Here is an 11,680-nt window from a genome sequence, read left to right on the forward strand (position 1 = left end):
TGGGATGCCAGAAGAGATGCAGCTTCACACCCCCCCACCTCCATGGTTTGCTTAGCCCCTTCACCAGTGGATCTCACCAACAGATGACACATCCACGCCTCATCCATGGCAGCACAGAAAACCACTTGGAAGACAGCCACTCCCACCAAGCTTCCTGACTTTGGTGTTTAAAATCTGCATCATTTAAAATCTGCATCTCATACGTGAGATTACACTTCTCCGAACAGACATTGCGACTGTCATTTCACCCTAAAGAGCTTTAGGAAATGACACGCGGTCCAGACGCCAGAGGTCGCCGGCCGCCTTACTCTAGCCTAATTCCTTTGTGCCTGTATGGAGGCTTCACAGATACAGCCCATTAATGACCGTATGAGAAGCTCAGGGCATAGACGAACTCAGTGCTGAATTTTTTTCCATTTATCACCCTTTTGTTTTGTCCAGAAGACAGCTGAGAAAGGCGGGAGCAGATCATCTCCTCGAGTGTAATGACTCTAGCCACTTCTCTTCACCCCAGGTCACCACTCAGTCAACACGCTTTTGAGAAACCAAAGCAATTCTGTTCCCTTCACTCTGGGTTCCAAGCACTAAATTCCTCCATTTTATCAATTAGATTATCAAGCAGTCGTTTGTAATCTGGACTGCAATCTGATACGAAATTTAAAGCTAATATAAGTTGTGGTAATAGCTCCTATTTACATTATAGATAAGGCATGAATGAAAACTTTAATCTGTTCATAGGATCAACTTTGTCAACAAACCAATTATTCAAGCAATGATTGTCTTCAGTTAGATGCAAATTACTTTGCTCATAAAAGATTTTCCAGTAGGAATTTTTAAATCCATGGTCTGTCTTTTCTGAGCCTGTCTCTGCACTTTCCCCTGAGCGCACAGCAGGACTTCTCAGGGCATCCCATCAGCAGGCCCACTGAAGAGAATAAGCCCGCAGCCCCCAGCCCAGCAATCAAGTCTGAGCCCCAGCAACCCCTCAACCAGCCGAGGCTTCCTCACCAGCACAGCACCCAGGGGTCTTCCAGGTTTAATGCCATGTGTGTGTGGAAAGTAGAGTGCTGGAAAGACCACAGTGGACATTCTACAAATGCAAATTCCCTCCTGGAACAGCCCAGCAACCTTCTGTACCTTCCCCAAAGTACCCATGCCAGGCAGGCGTAGAATCTAATGGGGTTGCCTAGGAATCAGCATTTAACACTATTCTGATGAATAAGAGAGTTTGAGAGGTCGGTCAGCAAGAGGCTGCCGTGGCCTCCACTCATTTGCAGGCTCTGAAGAGACACAGATTCAGGTAACAGGCCAGACAGGACAGGACAAGGATGGGGAAGTGGAGGGCAAATTCCGTGAACCACCAACCACCCCGCCATCCCCACTGAGACTCCGTGATTTAAAGAGAGGCAAAGCCAGGGAGAAAAGATGCCCACACCACACGAGGGACTGAGATTTTACCTAAAGCACGCAGCATGTGGCTGAGGGCCAAGGTTGGGCAAGCCAGGAGCACAGAACGGGGTTCACAGGCCCAGAGGTGCCTCCCACACCCACACCCCGTGCAGATCTCCCAAGCACTGCCTGTGTCTCCTGCCTGGTTTATTTCCTCCCCCCCTTCTACTGTGTTGGTTTCTCAGCCACCACCCACCACCACACAACCCTCTCTACAAGCTGGGTGGACTGAAAAGAATGGGGGCGGGTAAGATCTGGGCTCTGGGGCCAACGTCCTGCCTGAGACATTAGTTCCAACCCACCTAGCTGTGATGTGAGACCCCGAGATTTCTCAAATGTGAGATGGGAAGGTAACTGAACCCACTCACCAGGACGGCTGTGCAGACTGAGATTACATATAGCCACACCTCGGCATCCACCACACGTGGGACCCCAGTCGTGTTGCCCCTGATGGGAATCCCTCTATCTATGCCCCTTCTGCTACCAGAGCCAACTGCCAGCAGTAGCTGTGCAGGGTGCATCCTCTATTCCCACTCCACTCACCTCCCATCGCTCCACGCAGTGACCTGCCACGCAGTGGCCACCAGCAAACCCGGCCCCACTGGATAACCGACCACCAGCCCCCCCTCACTTTGGGGCGTCTTCCACTTGCAGTTCCGAAGAAGACTGAGAAACCGCCCTCAAGGGCAGTCACCTGTACCTTATTGCACATAATGACCTGCCACGCAGGACCACCAGCAAACCCAGCTCCACCATCCAGGCTCCTGTGGATAACCGAACCCCCACCCCCGACCTTGGAGCGTCTTCCACTTGCTGTTCTGAAGGGGGCCGAGAAACCGCTCTCAAGGGCACTCACCTGTTTCTTATTGCACGTAATGGCCTGCCAAGCAGGGCCACCAGCAAACACGGTCCACCGTCCAGGTTCTGGTGGGTAACTGCCTCCCACCCCGCTTCCTCCTGGGGTGTCTGGGAGGCTCGGAAACTGCCCTCCAAGGGCACTCATCTGTTCCTTATTGCACTAATACCTCATTTACAGAAATCCACTTTGACTTCCAGCACTGCAGGTGTGACAATTTAGGAATCCTGCTTGCAAGCTCCAAGAGCTTGAGGTCACGTCCACCTCACCAGCATCCCAGAGACCCAGCACTGTCCCACTGTGTTTAAAATTCCAAAATACTCCTTCAAAATGCTACTGGCATTTGGTTTGCGCATAAAATGCTAAAAGCCTTCAAGTGAAACAAATATCTTCAACAGTTTGATATAATGACATGTGAGTTACACATCTGCCAAATTGTAAAGCCTCATGCATTTATAACATTTTATTTATGGTCAAATGGTTCATTAATATAAATTACGAGAATCTCCAAGAAACGGGTTTTTCTGGCATTAGATGACCAAAGGAAAACTGGGTTCTTGCTGGCTTTCAGGCCTGTAGAGGCAGACATATCTGCTGACACAATCAAGCTCCTTCCCACTGATGTGGCCTCATCCCAGGCCCTCACCCGGATGCCCGCAGGCCCCTGGAGGAGCAAGCTGACCTGCCTACATTTCTCAAATGCACAGCTGTTGCTCACACTGCAGATGGAGCTCAAGGCATGAGCAGGCCACCACGCTAAAAATACCACGCAGCGTCCACGCAGGTGACGGTGGTTTTCACTCCATCCCAAAGCCCCATGTATGAGTTTAAAGCCATGACTACTAAATAGGTTTTTAGACCCTCAAGACATACTTTACTTTTATGCAACAAAGTTAAAAGACTATCACTCAGGTATAGGCTCTGAAACTGTAGAATAATTATTTGGAAACAGAGCCTCTGCCAGGTCAGGATAAGCACTTGGGACAACACCCCGTGACCTCGGTCCACACAAACCCATCCAGACCAGAGGCCTCCCGCACTGTAATTTCTGTAAACGAAGTATTACTGCAATAAGGAACAGATGAGTGCCCTTGGAGGGCAGTTTCTGAGCCTCCCAACCACACGGCCACATTAAGGCTGAAACCGTGACACCTCCAGAAACACTGTCCCTCACCGAGGTGTGCCTGGCTTCTCCCTTTTTCCAGAACTTAACAAAACCTGAAAGGACAGGTCTGTGTAGAAAAAAACAAGCTACTTGCCATTCCTCTTCCCAGTTCAGGCTGTAGGAAGCTCATTTCAGCCCTCACTGTGTTCTGACTGTGGCTTGGTTCCCATAAGAAAGTCAGAATCCCAGTCCCTGTCTCCTGGGCGGTGTGGCAGGCATACATACCTTCAGTTACATGAGGAAAGGCGTGGTGAACCCCCTTCCTTCAGTGGAACTGCACAGTTCCCAGAACCCTGATGCCATCCCCTTCACACCACTGTGAACACCTGGAGAGAGCACATTTCAATGCGTGCACCTTTGTGGGCTAGTTTTCTATTTCTCCACTAAATCACCCCAAATTTAGCACCCTAAACACTGACTTATTTTCTCACATTTCTGGAAGCTAGAGTCCAAAACAGTTCCCACCATCTAACGTCGAAGTGACGGCAGGGCTGGCTCTGGGTAAGCGACCGTCTCCTTACCCCCAACAGCCTCTAGAAGCTTCTGCATCCGCTGGTCCATATGGCACCTACTGTCTTCAGGACCCACAGCGGCCCTGACGGCCCCCCAACAGGAAGACGCAGAATGTCAGGAGCCCAGGCTCTAGTGCTAGGGCCAAACCTCCCCACCCTCCCAGTTCCTCAGACACACCTGTGTGAGCTAATATAGATTCCACTTTAACTAGTGTCACCTGTGTAAGGGGTAAGTGCCCAGCTGTGAACTGGTTAACCTCGCCCACACAAACCCCGAGAATAAACTCACAGGCCATGGACCACTCCACAAGCAATAAGTGACCACCTGCTTAGGGACCTCCATGCCCCAGCAGAGCCCTCCGGTACCTCCTTGTGAGCTCAGACTGGCGGCAGGGGTCTGCAGCGCCAGAGGGCCCTGGATAAAAAAGACAGCTCCCATGTCGGGAGGCACCCGCCCGCGGTTGGGTTCCCTGTACTTTAATAGCCCAGGTGGACAAGCCGCGCCGCATGCAACCCCATCACCAGAATAACGGCTGCACGTGGCGAGTGCACGGGTGGCCACCACTCAGCCCAGCTGTCTGCGATAAGCACATCACCACCGTGACGCCCAATCAGACTCAACTGCTGGAACAGTCCCAGCATCGGCCCCCAAGAACATTCTGGATCACAATTCAGAGTAGTGATTGCGATCAGGGCCACATGTGGCTGAATGTTTTTACAGAAGGACACCACAGCTGGACTGACGTCACAGCTGGATCTGGCTGGACTGAGAGCATTTCCCACTGTACATTCTTACAACACCATTTTATTTGCGCTTTATTAAACTTCTATGGCTTTTTTTCTGCTTATCTACTTTATGGGAGTGTTTCTAGCTCTTATGACTGCGGTGATACTTCAAGCTACAACTATCAATGTGTAAATTAGTTTGGAAGTCGCCTTATTAAACATTTCACAAGCAAGCAGTCAGAGGCAGCTAACCCGGAGGCCTCTTTTCTTCTCTGAGCCAAACCTGCCTTGGACTCAAAGAAAACGGCACATGGAGAGGGGCTGGATCTCCAGCTCCCATTCCTAGGGAGCCTCCTGGGGAGCAGATATGGAGGGAGAAGCCCTGGGTTATGGCACTGTCGTACTAAAGAAAAGTCTATTTGGGTAATGTAAGCACCAGACTTAAGAGATTAAGCAAACCATGAAAAGAAACCACTAACCACAGCTTCTCCAAAACAGAACTAAACTCCCTTTAGTTTGAATTGGAAAAGCAGAAGTGATGATCAGTATACAAAAAAAAAAAAAAAAAAAAAAAAAAAAAAAAAAAAAAAAAAAAAAAAAAAAAAGGAAATGACACAGTATCTGAACACAGGAGAATAATCAAGGGCCACTGTCTCTTCCTGTGTCAGTGGGAGCCTCGCATCTAAGCTGGATTTACAAGGTTGCTACTTTGGACTGAAAGGTATCCTCAACCCTAGTTTGTAAGCAAGTGGAGCAGAATGCTTCAATTATTTCAAGGTTTAGCGGTAAAGGTCTGCAACTCTCACAACCATTTTAATTGGTGTGAATTTTAAAGTGACTCAATCTGTTGGCTGGAGTATCTAACGGCTTAACCACGGGGTCACGTTGGAAAATTTTTCCAATTGCTTTTGTTTTTCCTACTGAAGATGCATTTGAACGTTCTTGTAGTTTGCAGTTGGCTGGTTCTGATGTTTGGTCCTGAGGAGGCCCAAGTATCCGTAGAGGAAGAATCTGAAACCTCAAGCCACTCGAGTGCTGTCTGGGCAGATGGAGACCCCAACCCGAGGGCCACTGATGGACTCAGCATGGGCGCAGGGCCGCCCGACGCAAGGGGCCACGTATTTGCCGGTTACAAAACAACATAAGCACACACCCCCAGGTGTGCACACACGTTCTGTACACATCTGTCCCTATCAACACCAGCACACACCCCCAGGTGTGCACACACGCTCTGTACACGCTCACGTCTGTTCATGCCAACAACAGCACACACCCCGAGGTGTGCACACACGCTCTGTACACATCTGTCCCTGCCAATGCCAGCACACATCCCCAAGGTGTGCACACACATTCCATACGCGCTCACATCTGTCCCTGCCAACGCCAGCATACACCGCCAAGGTATGCACACACGCTCTGTACAACCTCACATCCCTCCCTGCCAATATGAGCACAAATTCCCAGGGGTGCACACAGGCTCTGCACATACTTATGTCTGTCCCTGCAGCCTGAGTCAAACAGTCACAGAGAGGCAGAGGAGGAGGAAGAAGGATGCGATGGGCAGTTAGGTCCTGGGCCGGTTCCCCTCCCTACTTCGGGAGAGACCCCTCATGTGATCCTGCCATCACTCACCCTTCCGCCTCCATCCTCCATCCTCCCACAGGGATCAGGAGGATGCCTACTTCACAGAGCTGTGATGAGCATGAACAGAAGATGGCAGGAGCTCACGCCAAGGTGCTGAGCACGGGGCCTACGGAGTGCTTCTTTCTGCTGTGGCTGACATCATCAAACAAGAGACTGACACAGCTTCTGCAGAGAATGTCACTTGCTAAGAAACTGAAACGTGTGACCTAGGAGCCTGTGAAGGTCTAAGAACAAAACAACAAACCAAATGGTTTTGTTTGCTTTTCAAACACCATAGCCTGTTTTTTCTTTTTTTTCATGCTCCACCTTGGGTATCATTTAGTTTAATTTCAAAGTAAGTCCAATAATTACACAAAATCACAGGACTGAGCATGGAGCATTGTTTCACTTCATGTCCTCCAGCCTTTAGGACACATTAAGGAAAGACATGATTCCAGGATTCCCATTAGAAAGGCTGCCCTGAGGCACCTGTTGCGGCAGCCAAATTGCAGCTGTTGATGCTGCTCTCAAGCTGCTTGGATGAAGCAGAAGATTCCGGAGGTCTCCTCTCTTCTGCCCCTTGTCCAGGAGAGAAGGTGGGGAGATAAAGGTGAGAGAAGATAGGAAGAAGGAGGGGGGAAGGAGGGAGAGAGGAGGGGAGAGGGAGGGAGAGAGGAGGGGAGAGGGAGGGAGAGAGGAGGGGGGAGGGAGGGATAGGGAGAGGGAAGGAGGAGCGGCATGTTCCATCCACCAAGGCAGCTACACTGCAGAGAGAATGGAGGGTGTGTTGCCTCTCAGGACAGCAAGTTCAAGCTGTTTATAATTGTCAGTGTAAACAGTGACCAGCTGAAGACAGGGCTGTCATTGGAGTTGATGTTTTATTTTCATAGTTGATATTGGGGACCTGGACCTAAAGCACCGTGCCTTGCCCTTTTGCCAGATAGGCCTATGCTTCTCTATACTTGAGACTATTTGACTAAATACCCGATATTGACTAGGAATTATGACGTGTAGGATAACCCTTACCACAGTAACGTCAAACTCATATTCTAAATGCAATTTGTTCAGGGACTGGCTTCTAACTCTGGGTGGGAATGTTAAGCTCAGTCCAGTTCAATTCAATAAGCATTTATCAAGAAACTCCTAGACCAAGAGCTCTGTTAGACACTGGGTATGGGGTGATGGGGATATGAAGATGTGGAATTAGAACTCGAGAAGCTCAAATGCTTCCATTTAATTCCCTAATGCAATTACTAAGCTTCAACCTGATGGCTGTAATGTCTAAATTCACTTTTTCTTTATTCCAGTTCTACATAACAAAGCATAAATAATCACAGAGGAATGATTCTGTGTTGGACTATTCAGTGGACAGAGAAGAGCATTCTGACCGGCGTGAGACACTGTCTCCGTTCCCAGGGAGCCTGTGAGGTGGCTGCACAGAGCACACGTGTGAAGATTCAGGAACACGAGCGTCAGGTGATGGGAGGGGCACGGAGGCAGCACCAGACAGATGCCTGCCGAGAGGCCGCTGCAGCCAGGCTGGCCGGGAAGGTCACGGGAGTGGGCGCAGGCATCTCCCTCCAGCCACACTTGGTTTTCATGAGGACGCGTGCAGGGAAGGGGATGACACCGAAATGCTGTGGCGCTGAGGGGAGGAGAGGAGGGACACAGGGCCGATGGCTGGCCCCCACCCCTTCCGTCCCTGCCCCTATGAACGCTGCCAAAATCAGCCCCAACGGGGAGAAATGAGGTGGGTGAAAGAGGTGGACAGACTTGGCTTCCATGGAATTCACAGATTCCAGTCATTAAAAATCCCTTCTGAGTTTTCACCTGGAAAACTTTGCCAATGTACTTAGGGACAAGAGGCGGAAGACGAAGCCAACACAATTGGGCTCAAACTGCCACCCTTCTCCTTCTCTCTTCATCCACCACCCTCCCTGGGCCCCTGAGTGTGAGAACCAGGAGGTGCCCAGCCCAAGGGTGCAGCCCCTAACCAGAGGAGGGAGCCGCACAGCGGGGCCCCCAGCACGTGGATGGCAGGATCTGTGCTATGTCAGTCCCAGGGCCCCAAGCAGAGAAGGCCTGGGGCTCCCAGCTGAAGTTTTGCTGTCTCCTCTCTCACCAAAGTCGAAAAGGACTGAGTGGGACCAAGGCCGCACCTGGCGGCTCCTCGGTGGCTGCCGATGTGGTCCTCAGGCTGCGGGTGAGACCCTCTAGGGAAGCCCAGACAGTGGCAAGAATCACAGCCACGAGTGCTCCAGTTGCCCCAAAACTTAAGCATAGCCTGAGGAAGGCAGCGCCCGCTCAGATCCCGGTGCAGGCTTGTGTGGCACACTGGTGAGGCACACAGCACCAGAACACGGCACTTTAAGTGGCTTTGTGGGGTGTAGGAACACAAAGTGTGGTCTGGAGTGTCTCAGAAGTCACTCCCACCAGCCTGTGGGACCCGGACGGCCCCTTAGGACGTGGCTGGAGTCTCTCCAGGGTGAGCTCCAAAGTCCCAAGGATGAGGTAAGCGTCGGTCTTGCTCTGAGGAAGGCCCCTGACAAGTATCCTGAACATGCAGGTACACAGCTGGCTGACTCATCTGAAGGGACCTGCTGAGCTACGAGCCAGGGATGCCTAGAGAAAACTGCGTGAAACTTTGTGACTACTCACAGGTAGGTAGCTACTGCCTGAGACCCAAAGGTAAATAATTAACCTGAAACTGCATATTATAAAACTTATTTTTAAATGATGGCGCTTAATTGAAAAGACTCCCAAAGAATACTGCATTAGAAAGTGACAGAGTGAAACCGTGAGGCTGACCACAGGAGTCCCTGGAAATTTCACCAAATGTTGTGTCAAAACTGGGAAACAGAAGAACTGCACCTGATGAAACATTCGATTAATCACTCGAGTCCTCCCCACATACGAAGCTATGTAAAAAGTGTTCCCAGAAGGTAAAGTGAGCAGGAGGGCTGTGAACACACAAAGAGAGAGCCACTTCATCCACGGACCACAACAAGAGAAACGCTAATGAGTGCCGACGACACGCTGGAGTCCAGGGCTCTGGGCGCAGCTGGGACGGGGACACTCAGGGTCCCACTGTCCAGATGGGAAACCAGGGTGGAAACACCAGGGAGCCTGTCCCAGGGTGCAGAGCTAGTGAACAGTGGTTCATACTGCGACAATCCCAGCTGCCAGGCTCTGGGGCTCCTCGGGACAGAATCCTGTTGACTTCACTCTGGGGTGCGAGAGGCGGCAGCATCCCCCAAAGGCACCTGGAGAAGTGGTGTTACCCTCCATCCCCTGTCTCCGGCGTTACCCTCCATGCCCCTGTCCCCGGCGTTACCCTCCATCCCCCTGTCCCTGGTGTTACCCTACGTCCTCTGTCCCCAGTGTTGCTCACCATCCTCCTCACCTCCAGGCCCCTCTCCCTGTCCTCCCTCATTTTCCTGTTCACCCAGAGCACGTCACATGACTCTTCCCTTTTCAAGAGGCTCAGCTATACCCAGAGGCATTCCAGCCTATTCAGGACAGGACACACACCCTGGGGAAATGCTAACACAGGGTCGGAAGGGCCTGAGACCCTCACTGTCACCCAGGAAGGATGGAAGAGCCCACGGTCATGCTGCTTGTGAGGCAGGATGAAAACATCTGTGTCCAAAATATTATTTTCACTAGAACTGTTCAGACCATCCGTGAACGAATCAGTTAAATACCAGCAAGGGCCATTCCCACTTATTCTCTGGCTACAGTTTTCCACCCACCAGCAACCACACTTCTAGGAATTATCCCTAATGCAGTATCAGCGCCTTGTGCCTTTAGGAAAACCTCTTTCTCTCCAGCTTTGTCCTCCTTCCACAAAAGGTGCCTCTGACTGCCTCACTCACCGTACCAGGATTTCGCTCGGCTACAGAGGAAAATCTGCATGGGGCTCAGAGGTGGGTGGTCCCCTCATGGGCAGCAGCTCTGTGACATCCTCCGAGGAGCCTGGCCCAGGCCTGCCCCACACACCAGGACTCTGCCTTCTGGCCCTCGGGCCCCCGAAGCTGCTTTCCCTCCAGGGGTCATGCCTCGGGCAAGAAGGCCGGACAAGAGCCCAGGGCTGCTGTGGGTCCGGAAAGTCTCCTGACACCTCCCACTCCAGGACCCCCCATCAGCATCCCAGCATCTGGACCTGTGTCACCAGCCGCTCTGCCGTGCAAGAGAATTGGATTTTCAGCTGGGTGCACTGCTTCCCTAAACAAAGTAGGGTGTTGTTACTGAGGAAAAAGGAAAAAATTGGCATCTTCTTGGCAACCCCGCGACATCCAGCCACCGGTTCTCACCACCCCAGAGATGTCCATCCAGGGCAGATAGTGTCTTCAACCAAGCGCCACTGACCCAGAAGTGCAGTAATTAGTACACTTTCACCAGAATCACCCACTCCTTCACCTTTACACCCAAGAAAAACATGTTTGCCAGGCAAATTAGATGTCCAGGAGGTGTAAGGAAACCCCAAGCCTGCTTTAAGCCTCAGACTTTTGAGACCGTTGAGGGCTGTGCGCACAAGAGCAAGGCTGCACCCGAAAGCTCTGCTCCTGCCGGACGTCATGGACAGACCACACGGCTCAGCCACATGGACCCTTCCAGGACTTCACGAGAGGGACCTCCGTGGTACATGCAATGATGTGCACTTCGTTCAGCCTCGAACAGACCACGCCCTCGTTACAGGGTCGGTGGTCCACCTCCTGCCATCAGTCCCCCACCTCACCGAGGGTCTGTGTCTGCATCTGAAATAACTTTGCTGTTTTACCTGGGTACCAAAATGCGGCATCGCGATGTTTAAAGGTCTTTAAATATCAACACTCCGGGTGCAGTCCTTGTCACTTTAATGCGGTCACTCGATGCAGGCCTCACTCACAACTCTGAGGTAGCTCATACCTTCCCTACCTAACCAAGGAAGAAACGAAGGCATGGAAGGTGCAGCTCCTAAGGAGCAGATTAGGATTCAAACCAGTGAACTTCGTCACATGCTGACCTACCTCTCAGGCTGAGATAACGTTGAAAATTAACCAGGTAGAACAGCGTTCCATAAATTAGCTGGAAATGGTCCTTGTGGATGGGCCTGTGGTTACTCCCTGAAGAACAAGACCATTAGCCCAAAAATCCACCTGTGTCACACTCAAATGTTTACATATACAATTATTTTAAAATAACCCAATCAAGCATGTTCACAGCCATTTAGAGCCATATAGATTGTCTGCTTCACTGACAATCAACCCAAGACCTCTGTCGGCAAAGGCCACGGTGCCAGGTCCAGAGAAGACGGGACAGAGACACAAGCAGACACAAGCAGGAACCTCTCCATCCCTGGGAGCCTCG

The 11,680-nt window shown here is 51.2% G+C and overlaps 1 long non-coding RNA gene across 9 annotated transcripts in view; it reads right to left on the minus strand.

Moving 5' to 3' along the window:
* The window catches only part of LOC119622944 (uncharacterized), a 157,297-nt gene that overhangs the window by 123,405 nt on the left and 22,212 nt on the right, over window positions 1-11,680 (minus strand). The window contains exons 7-8 of one of the 9 annotated variants that reach the window (XR_012092330.1): window positions 11,337-11,436; window positions 5,749-11,244 (exon numbers count right to left, since the gene is read on the minus strand). The exons of 7 other annotated variants lie outside the window; for them this stretch is intronic. This is a non-coding gene — a long non-coding RNA (uncharacterized lncRNA). Of the gene's footprint in view, window positions 1-5,748; window positions 11,437-11,680 lie in introns of those variants that run through there. One more of the 9 variants, XR_012092328.1, reaches the window with a different exon arrangement.

Source organism: Chlorocebus sabaeus, unplaced genomic scaffold, assembly GCF_047675955.1.
Source record: "Chlorocebus sabaeus isolate Y175 unplaced genomic scaffold, mChlSab1.0.hap1 unalloc_scaffold_255, whole genome shotgun sequence".
NCBI lineage: Eukaryota > Metazoa > Chordata > Mammalia > Primates > Cercopithecidae > Chlorocebus > Chlorocebus sabaeus.